The sequence below is a fragment of the Melanaphis sacchari genome, unplaced genomic scaffold (assembly GCF_002803265.2).
Source record: "Melanaphis sacchari strain LSU unplaced genomic scaffold, SCAv2.0 Contig1_pilon_pilon, whole genome shotgun sequence".
NCBI classification, from domain to species: domain Eukaryota; kingdom Metazoa; phylum Arthropoda; class Insecta; order Hemiptera; family Aphididae; genus Melanaphis; species Melanaphis sacchari.
This window is the reverse complement of record NW_020270976.1, coordinates 6,750,105-6,764,386: the sequence shown is the minus strand read 5'-3', so window position 1 is coordinate 6,764,386 and position 14,282 is coordinate 6,750,105. Positions and strand designations below refer to the sequence as shown.

General features: G+C 27.7%; 1 protein-coding gene across 1 annotated transcript in view; it reads left to right on the top strand.

The window, feature by feature from the left end:
- Nucleotides 1-14,282, top strand: part of LOC112593343 (gamma-2-syntrophin) — a 43,302-nt gene that overhangs the window by 975 nt on the left and 28,045 nt on the right. The gene's annotated exons all lie outside the window — the stretch shown is intronic.

The window sequence follows — 14,282 nt, the reverse complement described above, 5'->3', positions numbered from 1 at the left end:
TTGTCGTAACAACCGTAACGCCGCAGCGACAGCCCGTCTTCCGGCGTCGTGCCGGCGGCCGCGTAGACCTTCCCGCGACGCCGCCGCCACTGACGTCGCCGGTCGTCCCGTTTGCCGGAAAATTTTTTTTTCAGCGCCTGCAACCGAAATAAATCCGTTAAAACACAATGCTTAAACAACTGCAGTGCTACACTCAAATGTACGCGATCGAGTGCACGTACAAAATATAATACATAAATCGGCGATATTAGAATATTACGTCATGATCAAGTCGTGTGCAGCAGTATGTATAGGGAACATGCTAGTCATCGGTTCTCAACCCGTACACCGCGCGCGTAGTCCACGGCCGAAAAATCGTTAGCGATTTATAGTGCCCGGCAAATGGTTTCACGATTTTTATGTATTGCCCCAGTGCACGCGTTTCGGCAGTTATTAAATTTATTGTCTTTATGCGGTCAGGTTATGCGGCGCCAAACGGGGTGGTTAATGTGGTTGACGACGAAATAGTTAAAAAAATAAATAAAAAAAATACCCAGTTCCCGCGTAAACGCTTAAGCTAATAATTCCACCACCGACGAACGCCGCTCGCGTTCAATTTATTTTATAACAAGTGGCTTAACGTTAAGTTAACCAAAAATCCGCGATTGAAATCATGAATTTCAAAACTAGAACGGTAAAATTTAATTATTCAATATTCAAATTGTACCTATATTGGCTATATTATACATAAATGTTGTATATCCCATCGGTACTCAATTATTTGCAAGGCGCAAACCAATGAAAATAAAAATACTCTATAACTTCGCCTGGAATAACACGCTATTCCAATACGCAACTATTGAATATTTTGTATCTACGTGCGCCGTAAATTGTATTTATTTTTGAAATAATACAATTGAATTCAGAGTTTTTTAACGTTTATTATAATGCCTTTAAATTATAATCTATTTATACATAATATAATTGTGTAAATTCATACTGTTTCTTTAAAATATTATTATCTTTCTAAAGATAAAACGAAAAAAAAATATTTAAATAAGTTTGATGCTATGACAACTAATATTTAAATTGTGGATCTTCTTTTAAAAAATATTTTTGGCGTTTACATTTTAATCATATTTTTACACACTTTATTTTTTCTTTCAATAGCTTTACTCACTAAGACTCACTCGGTCAAATATTTATATACTAAATAGTTATGTATATTTTTTATTACCATCCTCCATCAATTTGTACCACTTTCAAATTCATAACCGTCGCCCAATCAAATTTAACACTATGTTCTAATTTATTTTCCTATTTGTATTAAAATATTTATTACAAAGTTATATGATCATGCTGAACCAATTTCCTATGCCGACGAAGATAGAAAGTAATAATACAAAAATTAACTGTATTATTAATTTATCGCTTCTTTTTGTACATTGTGTTTTATTTTTTACTACTTGAAATTTTAAACCAAACCTATATAATATTACTAATATTAAAAAATGATAGCTGTGCTCCAACAGTTCTATTTAATATTAAATGTTCGCAAAGGCATTGTGCATTTAACTTAATATGCTTTGGCAGTCTACTAAAAAAACTTTTACTATAAACTTAATCTTGCAGAGATAAATGTTTTTTGTAGAAATAATGTATAAAAGCAATTACAAATAATATTTGAGGGTGAATGTTGTGGATGAAAATTACATTTATTTATTATATTACATTTTCAACCTGAATGAATTGATATATAGTTACGAATGTTATATTGCAATTTAAAATTTCATACACGTTGAATTTCATTTAAATTTTAAATTACCTATTAAATTACAGATACCATTGTATATAAATGAGTTACGATGTTATTTTACAACAATATTTCATTTATGATTTATTTGTAAATAATACGTTCTTGTGTTGTATGATTGTATATAATACATAAACATAATATAAGTTTAAAACACTATGTACAATATATATATACACATATATTGTAGTAAAATACTAAAATATAAACATTTATAATATACATTTATGTACTGCTATCATCCTATCTATAGTTTTTAAGCTTTTGATAGTTATAAATTTTAATTGATTATATAATGATAATACGATTATCTAATGTTAGACAATTGATTTATTTGTAATTATTAATATTTTTTTTTAATATAAATTAGAAAGTGTAATTAATATTTTAAAATTAAAAATGTATTTTATTCTAAAGGAATTAAACTCTTATAGATCTAACTCATAATTAAGTTAAAAATAAATAAAAATTTTCCGTGAAATTAAAAAAAGTGGTTAGTATAATTTATATAACTCTATAAATGGCAAAAGCGTATGTAATGTATACAAGTACGTGTTTAGGAAAATTAAATACGGAGGTATTTAATTTTTAATTTTTCATATAATATGTCAACAATTTTAATATTAACTAGTAAAACTATTCTTAAAAAGCCATATTTTTAATATGTACAATTATCGATAGTACGTTTTTGAATTTTATTACGTAATTATCACATAATATCTATCATATAGTTAAAATGCATTACATTTATATTATAATCTTGTAAAATAATGAATTATAATCATAATAATGTATCGTGTCTGATATTTTGACAAACAACTTCAAAAATGTAGAAATTCGAACTTTTAACTAAATATTATATGATAATGATGGTTTTAGATTTAGATTTTTTTCTACCTTTTCAAAATGCAACACATATGTATAACATTCTAATAAAATATTTTTATGAGTTTTAATTATATATAGTTTTAATTATGACAAGTTATAAAAATAATTTTTATAAAAAAAATGAATAGCTATACATAATGTATCTGTATAATATTTTTTTATAATATTAATTTGTGAAGTTGATTAAATTATTAATTATATTGAATAAGGTATTCGTAGTTTCAAGAACGGGGTTTTTTAAATAAAAATAAAATATACACAGAATTTCATTAAGATTTTCTTCGGTTATAGAAATCCAATTTCGAATAGTTTAAAAATAGTATTTGATTTACATATACGTACAATGCATTATTTTATTTCCGAGAAAAGAAATAAAATAACAATTGTAATTTGTTAAAAATATAACTTTATAAAAAAAATTTTATTTTTATTTTTTATACTTAAAATGTTTTTTGTATGAAAATAACTTTATAATTTTTATAAATACATTTTATATATTTTTATACTTAAAAGAGTTTAAAATTCATTTTTTTCCTCGTGGTTTGGATTTAAAAATCTAGAGCACTTATTCAGTATACAATATTCAAAAGTTGTTGAATCAAGTTTTAAAATGACAACGTTTATTTAATCTAAAAATATAAATAAGATATTTTTTATTAATATCGTTTCACATTTTAATATATAACACTGACATTAACAATTTATTACTTTGATCATATATATTTTTTTTTATTACCGAGTTAATTGTATTTAGTTTGAAATCTTATTATTCAGAATTGATGTAAAACATTCAGGAAATTGATCCGCTTTATAGTTGATCTTAATTGTATTTCTTATAATTGAATAAATAATTGTAATTTATCTGTGCTCAGTTAAAATTCGTATTAATAACTATGTATAAAAACTATTCTGAGCCAACGTCAGACACCCTATATTTTTAAAGGTATTTTATAATTTATTAAAATAATTTAAAAAATAAAAGTATTTCATATATGTATTGGTGATATGATACTAAAGTAGGATTAAATTATTTTTACCATAAACTATGCATATACTTTATTATCAATGTTTATAATATTTTATAATATTTAAAAGTGTGATTTTATTATTAACCTATATCTAAGAACTCTAGAGTAGAGTAAATTATAGTTTGTGGTAAAATAGATTGAAATTAATCTTGATATTTTACAAATGTCATTATATAAAGATAATAATAATTTACATAATTATAAAAAGATTCAATTCTTAACGATTAATACTTTTCAAATTGGAACAAACTAACTAAATCGTTATTTTTTTGTTAAAATAATTAATTATGTAAAATGTTATTTACAAAATCAATAAAAATGAATTGTGTCTAAGCATTTCCATTATTTTTAATTATCGTAAAAATTTCTCATAAATAAACTTGCATCATATTTTTATGTTTTTTGATCTAGAAAGTAGAAATAAACAGTTTATTAATTTAAATCGAAAAAAAAATTATAAGTCTAAATTTAAAATACCTATATAAATACCTGCTGTAAAAAATTAGTCTGAATAGTTTTTAAATTATATCATGATATAAATATTTGTTGAAAATTGCAAGTCACTTTTGTTATTCCTCAACGAATAAAAAAAAAAAAAAAACATCATCGTAATAATTTTTATTTATTCTATAAATATTTCTAAGAATCTAAAAATATATGTCTATTCACTATTGTGAACGTATGTACAAATAATACTAAGAGTTTTATTGATTAACCATGATATAAATATACTTATTAAATTTATCCTAGATTAAATATCGTATAAAAATATAAATCTTTAGCTTCTCAAAGAAAGAAAATAAAAATATCTTGATTTTTAATCTATGATTACAATTTTGTATTATTTATTATTATTAGATATTACGGTTGTAGTTTATATAACTAAGTAGTTAATATATTTTATTCATTATTTTATTTTAAAAATATTGTTTATACTGCTGGTGAATAATTACTCAACTGAAAATAATATAAAAATATTTTTACTTAACATTTTTGTAAAAAAAAACTACAATACAGCAAAGTAAAACTTTACTTTAATTTATTTATTCCCATGGATATGAAAAAAGTATATTTTTATCAATAATAATTTTAAATTTATATGTATTTAAAATTATTAATTGTAAACTTATCTATTATTCAGAAATACACTGTGTAAGTAATTAAAGTTAGTGAAATGTTCGGTAATGTAATAAAACTTATAAGTTATAACTTATAACTAATGGTAATACCTATATGAATAATACAAATTTTAATCAATTGTAATAATAATTTTTCTTATATATTGCAATTATTATTTTATTTATTGTTATTTATTACTTATGCCACACATTCCGTAAGGTCTACATTGAATGAAATTATTTTCATGGTAAAGAGATTCTAGTATTATATTTTGATTGGAAAATACATGATTTTTGCAGTTATTTATTTGGGTATATTATGTATAATTAATTCACAATAAAAAGTATTATGTGGTAAAATATGATGCATGTCTATATTCCGTATTTGAAAACTTTAAATAAAACTTATTCAAACAAACCAATTTAAATGCAATATTATTAAAATTTAACGCCAGGAATCGCAAATTTATTCAATAATCTCAAATTCCAAAGTCACTCACGCACTACAGTTTTTACCCCGTAACCCACATGCAATATTACATAATATTACGTCGACCAACCAAACTGTATAGGTAGTCATTTTTTTTTTTTTTTATCGGGTATTATTGTTCTCCTCGATATCATGTATATTTATATATATATAACCTATAGGCTATGTAAAATCGCTTTCCTTTTATTGAAAACGTCTTTTTCAATTCTCTAGACGACCATCTTATTATTATTTTCTAGCCTTTATACGTTTTTCTCCAATCACACAACAAAATACACTAAAGTCACGTTCGTAATCCTAAACTATTTCTCAACCCAGTCGGTTTTATTGTACATATACAATCGTAATTTTAATTGGACACGTCTAATGGAAAACCCTCATATCAGTCTGCCACTCGGGTTAAATACGTCACATACGTAGGTACCTACTACGAAACGATGTATAAAAAATACAACACACTCCAAAGTTCCAAGGTCTAGATTTTTTTTTTAAACAACGAATTCACTAACAACTATCAGCATTTTATGGTTTTTACTTTTATAAAAGTATAGTTTTATTATAGTTTCACAAGATGCTCGAAGTATCCACTATATTTTTAAAAACACGTGCATTGTTCATTTACGATTATACTACGTATATACCTATCTATGTAGCGGTCAACAAATAGCTACCCAGACAGATAAATTACGAAAAAAACTTAATACTACATTTGTTGTACATCGTATAAGTAAATATTATTATCATCATCATCATTTATATATATTACAGTATATCATAATATTTTTAGTACGACTTAAAATTAATGTCCACTCACCTTGACGTATTTGTTGCAAGCACCGACTATGGCCAGTAACGCGGTCATCGTGCACCGACTTCGAAGAATCAACTGATACCGCGTGGTATAATGCGTAAAGTGTATACACTCTGCAGCGGGCCGCGGTATCCCTCCGGTTATGTGTTCAGGGACAAGTGATCGCGGTGCAGGGGGAGTGGAAGGGCGTGTAGTTCTCACGGGAGAGAAAACCGTTTCGCACGTGTCCGAGAAAAATAAAAGGGGCACCGGCGTGGCACGTGGGAACCGATGCACAGGACACGTGCCACGATCAAATATAATATATTTAATAATAATACAACAATAACAATGCGTCGTACACGTTAAGTACGCCACATCGTCAATATATATATATATATATATATATATATATATATATCGTGTGTGCGTACGTCCATTCTTCGTCCCCGAAATACTTTTTCGTCACTATATACTTTCCCGGTTTCGATCGCCATTTTCTTTCTTCCGATTATGAAATCATATTATTATATGCATTATAATTCATAATGTATTCCTCATTCGATTATTTCTGTTAATTCGATTAGATACTTGGTGCAACAAAAGAGTGTACATCATATTATTATTTATTGTATACGAATTGGATACGTAGGTAATCCGTTAGGTTTAACTCGACAAAGTTTTCAAATCGCGTCGCCTCGTGGGAATACGTAGGGATTTTTATAACGAAACTTCAAAGTCATAATCCTACTCGTTTTTTTATTATGCTTCAACGTTAGTTATATTTGTTTTCAAAAGTCACTTTTTATACAACATTTCGTCGCGTCATTGCAATCAAGCGTCAGTTTATGAGTGCGCGTAAAAAATTGTTGGATCATTGGAATAATAACAATATAATATGGAACCTATATATGTATTTTTACGTAATGGCCCAAAAATAATGTCGTTTGTATATGTTTATGACATGTGTTATGCTGAGTATTTTTTTACGATAAAACAAATGGTGAACTTCCCGAACCAATACTCTTATAACAGTACAATCAATTGATTGTGATGTGTAATTCACAAAACACAATGTGTGAATTTTGTATACCAATTAATGTTAACGAACCTACATACCCACTTAACTGTTATAAAATCAAATTTGTTAATATCTTCTTTATAAATAATTGACTTGGATTATATGTACATCATCAAATAATAATTATTCTAGTAAAAAATAATCAAAGCTTTTTATAGCAGTAGTATCATATTGAAATAATAACAATACGTAATAATAATATAATTAATAATGAAATCAGCTAGAGACTATATATTAACAGCTAGTGTTTTAGTTATCAATGAGTATTTAAAAGAAACGGTACCTATATTAACTTAGTAATCGGTATCAATCTATACATACACTACCTATATTATACCTCTGCAGGGGTGTCCAACCTTTTGTGAAGTCTGGGCCACGTCATATGGGTAGAAGTTGTTGCGGGCCGCATAGTTTTTATTAATAATAGTTAATACATACAGTGTTTTATTTTTATTTGTTGATAAATGACACGAGATCAATTTCGTGGACATATCTCCAACAATAAAATATTTTATCAAAATCGGCTCGAGTTGATCCACTAATCACTCGTATAATTATGGCGTGCCCGTGCTATTATGCTAAAATAAAAGTATTAAACACGATTAAAGTTTATTTGTTGTTTAATATTATGTAGTTTATATTCTTATGATACATTTTTTCTCGTAATATTAATATATTATATATACAATTAATTAATAGTTTTTAAATTGAAGTGAGGGCCGCATCAATATCTACATGGGCCGCGGGTTGGACACTCCTGTTATACCTATACTGTAATATGAATATGGGCCATATAGTATGTGAAATAACTATGTAAAAATCTCTTAAAAACAAAAATTTTAATTTAAAATTTTCCAATTTTAAAATATTTAAAAACACTTATTAAGCTTAATAATATCATAATATGTTATAATAGTATACTCGTATATAATATCGAAATTTATAAAGGTGATTCTCTAATCTACATATATATAAATATATATAGATACTTATTGACTCTATAGGGTGTTATAATATGAAATAAGAATTAAAAAAATACAAAAGTAGATTAGTTCTTACAAATAAATATATAGTTATAATACATACGATTGTATCGCCATATAAGTAAATTTAATTAATCCATAAATAATCTTATCAAATTATAGGGCTGGTATAGCTATAAAATGTAAATTTAGAGATGAGAAATATATAATAATTTAAATATTATATTATAAGCCTATGTACAATTCTAATTGTTTGACATTGTTCAATACATGTACAATTAAAAAGGAAAATGTATAAGTTAGTCACACTAAAAATATAGTATATCGTACGGCGCTAATATTTTATATTATGTATATCTATATTAGTTGTTTTTTATTTAAGAGTTACGCTTGGTTTAAATATTGAAGGGAGTTGTGTAATGCTTTCATTTGGATTTTTGAATTTTAATTCACTTGACATTGTTTTTTTTTTCATTTGGCACTTGCTGCACTTTGTGGACACGGTCGACCGGACCCTTATCCGTTACTCGTGAACAGATCCCTTTTCAAAGTTTTATAATTATTATTGAGTATAATATAATAACAACAATTGGACAATCATAACTCGAAATGTTATTTTGACCGATTTCAAATGCATTGTTCTGCAGGCCCGTGTTTTCCACATTCAAATGATGAATGGACACGGCCAGAACGAATTGACTTATATAGTGTCATAAAGGTCTTTCTCGCGGAACAGGAAATAGGCATTTATATTTTAAACTCCATAACCGCGGAATTCGGTGATATCGTTTTCGATTCAAAGAGGGCAGAAATCATGTAATTTAATTTCAAATATAATTTTTACCCTAAAATAAAATATTAAAAAAAATTCACTGCCATATAATATACTGCATTGTATACATTTTTCAATTCCTATCTCTATGACGTATTTTGTATCCGATTATATCGTAACACATTTATTTTTTTTTTAGTTCAACAAAGCCATGCTTTTACAATAAATTACATTTTTTTTTTTTATCGGAAAAAATAAACCTTTATAATTTCCTGTATTGACTGTATTGTATGATATACACACATATTAAAAGTATTGCAATAGAAACTTGTTTATATTTTTCTATAATTATTTTGTTAGTATAGCAAAGTATTGTTTTTTTCATGTTATAAAATAATTTAAGAATAACATTTGTTCACAATAATACTTTAAAATGCTCATTATTCAGCGCCAACTATAATTTTATGTGTACCTATTAATGTAAGTGTTTATAATATACAAGTATAGGTTGACATTTTAGAGATGTGCTTTTTACGTTGTATGAATCAGATGGTGATACTTATAAAAAAAAAAAAAAATATTTCTTAAATGTTATAAAATTTAATTTATTATCCTAAAACAATGAAGTTTAAACAATATTCGCTGTGATAATGTGAATCTAAAGTCTAAATAAGATTTATTCGTCACTATTTATATTAAGCTAACAACAAGCAACGATAATTTAAAATTTAAAATCCCTTAGGGTTTAGTTTATCTAGTAAAACGTGTAATGTGATGAAGATGCATTTGAGTTGAGCATGCGGAACAGGAAATAGTCATGATTGATTGATGATCGACTATCGATTGATTGGGCGACATGTGTGCTCGTTAACGTGCAATTGTCGATATATGAGCAATCGGTAAAATAAAAATTTGGATGCAAACGAAATGGTTAGTTATTCATAAAACAAAACGTATGTTTTTAAGTATGGAATTAAGTATTATATAGTTCCGACGTACGCGAATGTGGTTGTCAAGGAAAAAACATTTTAAAGATTAAAATGTATGATCTAATAATAAAACGTCGTATAAATAATAAAAATTAAATTATTTATATTTATTTTTTTTTTCATAAATTAATCTTAGTTTAAATCCCATGTAGATACAACAATATTTAATTATTTTTTTAGCTTATTTAATATTCAAAACACATACAATTTTATTTTTAAAATTAAGTCTTTTTTTAACGGGTTTTTTCCAAATTACCAAAATTATATTTTGTCATTTATATAGTTTTTACTCATTGATATCACTTTCTACCTATGGGTATAATGTTTTATTCTTTTTTTAAAATTAAATTAAATTCTAAATTGTATGTCAAACATACGTAGTTGTTCATAAAATCACTGCATAATATTATTTGCTTTATTATTATTATTTCCCATATTACAAAGATCGATCAATACTTGATATATACCTAATAGGTATAGTGTACACAACGATCAGCTGATTGAATAAAAGGTTGTATTTCTGTTCAAAGTTAATAATAATATAGGTACTGGACGTCGTATAATATTAAATTATACGAACAGATAAGATTATTTTGGCTAAACATTCCGTTTCGTACTTATATGTATATAATAGTATATACGTTTATATGGTATCTACACAAAAATATCCAATATCCATATTCCTTTTATAATTCGATTATCGTTTTTATAGCACAAACGCATCAGTTGGCGCATAGTATAATAACAATAAAATATTATTGTTATGTCGTATTTCAGTGGATTTTGTAATAGACATACCTAATAATATCTGTCCCTTAAAACCGGCCGCACCGCCGCACAGCGTACAACATATTATAATGTGTATTGTATGTTTAACTGCAACACGAGCAGCGCAAGCACTCATCGCTATCTCTCGCCCATCACACGGCAACGATATTGATAAAATAATAATAATAATAATAATAATACTACGCGCAAAAAAACGCATTACAATAATGATAATATTGTAATGTATCCGCCACAAAAGTTCTGTATGACGTACAAACGCAATTAAATATATTGGATTGTGACGCCGTGTTCGATGAGCCGCGATGCGTTTATTTGCGTTACTCGATTTTTAATGGTTTCCTATAAAAAAAAAAAAAAAATAATAATAATAATAATAACGATAATAATATCGCATCTGACATCCAATACGCCGATTATGTTGTCGTATATGCATTGACCGTATCGTTCGGTCCCAAAAGTCACAGTGCTGCAGTTAGTGCAGTTCTTCGGCGGCGCGATGCTGCGCACTACGATAATAATGTGCTCGCCCGCGGTATAGAACGATGCACTCATCTCTCTCGTGCGTGTACATCGCCGCGCACGGCGATATCGTGCAGTGGGGTGGCGGAAAAAAAAAATATGGCACATTAAACGCGCGTCCGCGGGTAATCGCTGGGGATGCATTAAACCGTTGTTTAGCGGCTGCTGTATTTGCCGGTATACGTTTTCGTGACGATTGTTTTCCGTTTTATTTGGACAAAAAGCGATTTTCCGCGATCGCCACGGCGTTATCTGTATTATGGTGTGTACTCCTAAACGCGCTCATCGCTGTATATCCGGCGCTGCAGCCGCACATGTCGCGGTTACGAGTCCCGGGCAAGGGCGGGCGGGGGGGCGAACAAATTGAAGTGCTTGTGTATATAATATGACATTATATTGTTTTTGTTCTTGTACGATGTTATTATACCTACTGTGCGATGTGCCGGCTTGGGGTCCTCGATGCCGCCGCCGCCGCGTGGACATTGGTCAGCAGCCCTCCTCCTATAAATAACTCTTGTACGTCGTATGCGGTCAATTGCCCGTGTCCCTTACACAAACAATTGTGCAATCGGCCGGGCTCGTAAGCATATTATTATACACTATACGGTGTGCACCGTAACACCGTGTGCACGGCTAGTGCATTATAAAACACTTATAATATGATAATAATAATAATACGATGTATACAACTGCGGGCGGCGGCGGCGGTGTACGACTTGGCGCGGGGTCTGGCGTTTTCAATTATTATAAATCGTCCCCAACTGTCGCGTACGCGGGCTCGCGATGTTGTAAACCACCGGAACCGTCGAATCATGTGACATTTACGAACTGATAATAATCCATATTTCTGTCTGCGCGCACGATTGTTTACGAGCTCGTGCGTAGTATACAATATGACGCAGGCTGCAATGATGTTGCACTACATCATATACTCTAATATTGCTGCAGCACACATTGTATAGGTACACTCGTACGCACGATTCAAGTCCCCAGCGAGTAAGTGTCCGTGTGTATATATGTATAGTTTATATTCATCATATATGTATGTCGTAGATATTGCTGCGAGTATTTTACGCCTTTGTCGTATTAATTATGAATCATGATGATGTTAAATGGGCGTCGGAATATCGGATGTTATATCCTAAAATTTCCGCCACTTCTGCCGGAAATATAATGTATTTTTTCGACGTTTGTACCTATATACAATTGCACATTTGCACGTATTGAGATATGAATGTCAGCGTGCAAATCTACCAAATCCACGTATTTATATTCAAGTGTAGCCCAACTTTTATTATTATAACTACGCTTATATAATATGTAATGGTTGTATTTGTATAGGTACCTACATGGTTTTATATCGCGTATAACGTATATGTGTCAAAGCTTGTATTTGAAAAAAATAAATTTGTTTCACGTTATTTACAATTAAACGTTGTACGAATTTTTTTTGAGTTTATCGTTATTCGAAATTTAGACGTAGTCATTCAATTTTTGCGTTTATCGTTATTCGGAATAAAAATTTTTAATGGTATGTTTTATACATTTTAACTATTAAATAATTGGAAATTAATTATATTTCGTTTAATGACATACCGTACTTAACGTTTTGCGTTATGTTTTGTTTGATGATACATCATACATTTTGTTAATCGTTATGTCTATTGTGTTATATAATTATTTATGTTTATCGTTTTCCGATATAATTACGTTTACAAATTTCAATCGCTTTTCTTTTTCTTTTTTTTTTGTCAAATATAACGTTATTTTAATGTTTGCAAGCCCTGATATGCATCCATATAAATTTATATAATACGTACAGTACACATACACACTGGTCACCGAAATCGATAAAATAATTATTAGTCCCAAATTAGTAATTAATGTGCAATTATTTTCTGTTTTAATTATGTTCTACGATTAATGAAGATACGCCAGATGAATAATTATTATTACTACTAGCCACTACGCTAGATACGGCAAATGAAACAAAATCTTTCTGCATGTATTTATTAATAAAACATGATAGTTCTTGTGAATATTAAATATTTATTATAGTATATACACTCATAATATTGAACAATTAACACGGTTTGTTAGTTTAAATCATGTATATCTATCTATTTATATATATATATATATAAATATTATACATGTATTACGAATTTAAATAATATAATCAGCCCAAACATCAATTTATTGATTATTAATCAAGAGTGCAATAGTAAAAAGTTCGAAGTCAAATAATTTGAACCTAGTTCAGTAATTATTACTGTTAGAGCTATGTTTCATCAATTTCGGTTTAGAGACAAAAAAAAAGTTAACATGTACACTCAAATTTTCCAATTTCTTATGAATTTCATACGAACTTCACTAATTTGTATACAACTAAATTAAAATATTATTTTTAAATTTTAATAATTATCAAACTATGTATGAATATGATATAAATTTCGCCGTATACAAATTGAGAACCCGGTTGTGTACAACTATAAAATTTGTATATTTCATATACAAATAATAATAATATAAAAGTATACACAGTACACTTTAAAAACATTGAAACTTTATGCGCTAAAGCCTTAAAAACAATGAAATACGTGCGTAGATCATAATGATATACACTAAAAAAATTTATATAGTAATATTAAATTATATATATTTTTTTTTTATCAATTATACATTTATATGTATTATAAGAATACACTACAAACATTTGTACCTAATTATTAAAAAAATTTGAATAATATGCAAAAATATGAATTAATATTACCTATCTATATTTATTATTTTTAAAACTAAGTTTATATCAAAATAATGATTTAAGTCTGTTAATTTAAAAATTCTAAAACAACATACTATTAATATTTGATATTATGTACCTATACTTGCTAGTTGCTTTTGAATGTTAATAAATACATTTTTTTAAAGTACAATTCATTCACATATTTCAAATTATGTATGATAAAAATATTTTTTTATTTCTCTCGATGACACTAAGTATTATGTGTGATGAATTATTGCATATTAAATGTATCGATTT